Below are 2612 nucleotides of genomic sequence, written 5' to 3'. Positions count from 1 at the left end.
CAAAGTCACACCTGCTTTCGCATGGTGGTCACATGAGAAAGCAGTATTCCCTGGAGAAATGTGCAGTTTTGTGTGAGTTAAAATTGGGCGGGGGGAGGTAGCTAAGCATATTTCTTATCTAAGATTAAAGAGCCACCCTTCCAAAATAACAATTTTGTCAGTTAATTAAACCAGAAATCTGAGTCATGGCACTTCTGTTTTTAAGGAAAATAAACCAAACCATGTCATGGCAACCATTTCCTTTTTCCCCAGGCATATCCCACATTTAGTCTTTATATTAACAAGGTAATTCTACTTTTAGTCCTTGGACTAAGAAGGGTGTCAGATAAGATTGGACAAACTGGCTGACATGGTTCTGGGTCCTGAACAGCGAGGCAAGTCTCACCAACCCCACTCAGTCGGCTTCCGTCACAGAAAAGGCTGCCCCAGAATTTGGAACAAAAGACAAATCAGAAGGTTCCTGAAAATAATATGGCCGGGTGGCTCGAACAAGCTCCCAGGTGGTGCTGCTGGCCCCTGGGTCACCCTGAAGGCCACTGGGCAAACGAGAAGAAAAGTGGGATCCAACGGACCTGCTGGGGACACACTGGTTTTCTACGTTACAGAACATGGTTCAGACACAGCTCTGCTGATCCTAAGACCAGTGATTCTCAGCAGCAGCTGACAGGAAAATGCGGCCTGTTTGGCTTAACGGGATAGTGACTTTGAGATGACAGCACCTGCCTACCTTTCTCCCAACTACATTCAGTGAGACGATGCAAAAATAGCTGTTTCCCGCCATGCATGAAATGAAAAGCATTTAAATACAATCATTCATTTCACTGTCTACTTTTGATTATAATTCTAGCAGCTCTGCTTAGAAATCTGTGTTTTCTGCCCAGTTAAGGCAAACCCACAAAAGCCACGACGACCCCACATTACCCAGGAAACCAGCTGTGCTCCGTGGAAGGCCGGCCGATCAGGGTCAAGTTGGAGGCCTTGTACACGGTCAGCGTCTCGTGCACGTATCCATGAGGATTCACGTAGGCTGCCATCGGTCCGCATAAGGATAAACTATAGCAGAGAATCAACACAGAGGAGAAGTCAAAACGAAAAAAAGGAAGCCTACTTCTATCAGAGTTTTTTAAAAGTTGACCAAGAAAGGTTACAAGAGCTTTCTTTGAACCTCTTTGTAGGTATTATCAGAACCTTGGTATGACAGCATGAGGTCGGCAGTCAGCCCAGCTGTGTTCAGTCTAAATGCTTTCCGTGTTGACCACAAGGAAACCAGCACTAGTTCCTAAGCCGTCAAGTCACACGCTGGAAGACAGCTCCGCTTCGACCGCAGGCACCTGGGGGAGGTGCGACGGGAAGGTCCCAATGGCCATCCCTGGGCGGCCGCTTGCTTTGCAGACAGCAGTTTCCTTACCTTCCTGGTTTGTAATTATCAGTTTGTCATAAAATAATTTTCAAATACCATTATACTCTCACACTGCATCGGGCCCTGTTTAGAAGCTTGCCTACTTTATCTTTGGCTCTCTGGGCAAAACTGATGTTTGATTGGAATATAAAGCCCGAGGCATTCGTGTTCGGTCCTTAACTACAGGAAGGTGCTCTAACAGATATTCTATAACATTCAGATCTCCAACAACACAGGGCCAGGAGTGCCCGGTCGCGCTTTCTGTTGTTGCTGTCCGTGCCCAGTCGGGAAGGCGCCTTCCCCGACGCTGCGATCTAAGCCCCGCTCCGCTGGCCGGGTGTGTGTAAGGAAAGGGAAGGAAGACAGCCTGGGCTGCAGCTCTTAAGGCGGCTGGGAAAGGCACTCGGAAGCTCACTAAAACTGGAACCAAGTTCTCACCTGAATATTTCATTTTTGGTGGTTATTTCTGTTTCTTGACACTGTTTACAGCAAAGGGACGTGCACTGAAAAATTTAAGAGGTGTTAGGAGGAAGTTCACATAATGAAGTAACTACACAGCACATCAAGGCCCCCAATACTGTCTTCCTTCCAACCACTCAAGACCGGGGTTTAAAGCTGGAACCAAAACATTCTGAGACCTGACACGTGCCCACTCACACAACTGACGACCCTGGACAAAGCAGAGTAGCTGACACACAGCACCACAGGTGTTCCATGACAAAGTCAGGAGTTCAGTCTCAGGGAAGCTGATTAGATACAGGGATTCACAGCTGAGTGCAGAACAATTTGAGTGTCTGGTCCCAAATGAGATGCTTAAACTGTCCCTTTAGTTTTCTAATTTTCTAATGGCAGGACTACATGACGGACCCTGTGACAGCTCTCTTGGTTTCCTGACTGACAAAACGTGGGCATCACAACATACTCACTTTATTCATAATGTCGAGTTCACAGCGCAGCCGTTGGATGGCGCTACCGATTTTTAAGAGCTGAATTCTTAATGCATCGTCAATGGGAAGACAAGCGGCTACTCTGTAAGAAAAATCTTAAAAGACATGGGGGTTTTTTCAAGTTTTAAACTTGAGGCAGGTAACTACCAGCTAATGCATGATCAGATAATGTTCTTTAAAATCTTTCTCTACAGGATTCCCAAAGAACCCATTTCACACAATTATAAACACTATTACGACATACCAGCTATCAAGTACATACTCTT

The 2612-nt window shown here is 46.2% G+C and overlaps 1 protein-coding gene and 2 long non-coding RNA genes across 5 annotated transcripts in view; 2 read left to right on the top strand and 1 right to left on the bottom strand.

The window, feature by feature from the left end:
• LOC109373895 (uncharacterized) overlaps nt 1-2332 on the top strand; it is a 6170-nt gene extending 3838 nt beyond the window's left edge. Inside the window, exon 3 of one of the 3 annotated variants that reach the window (XR_002122311.1) lies at nt 2252-2332. This is a non-coding gene — a long non-coding RNA (uncharacterized LOC109373895). Of the gene's footprint in view, nt 1-881; nt 964-1175; nt 1832-2251 lie in introns of those variants that run through there. The other 2 variants (XR_002122309.1, XR_002122310.1) reach the window with 2 other exon arrangements.
• The window catches only part of LOC109373892 (CCA tRNA nucleotidyltransferase 1, mitochondrial), a 39298-nt gene that overhangs the window by 19258 nt on the left and 17428 nt on the right, over nt 1-2612 (top strand). The window lies entirely within an intron of this gene.
• Nucleotides 903-2461, bottom strand: LOC109373893 (uncharacterized). Its single transcript, XR_002122306.1, has 3 exons — nt 2326-2461; nt 1838-1902; nt 903-1053 (listed from the first exon to the last, which is right to left on the bottom strand). It is a non-coding gene; the product is annotated as an uncharacterized LOC109373893 (long non-coding RNA).

The sequence above is a fragment of the Hipposideros armiger genome, unplaced genomic scaffold (assembly GCF_001890085.2).
Source record: "Hipposideros armiger isolate ML-2016 unplaced genomic scaffold, ASM189008v1 scaffold_750, whole genome shotgun sequence".
NCBI lineage: Eukaryota > Metazoa > Chordata > Mammalia > Chiroptera > Hipposideridae > Hipposideros > Hipposideros armiger.
This window is presented reverse-complemented; position numbering and strand designations above follow the sequence as displayed.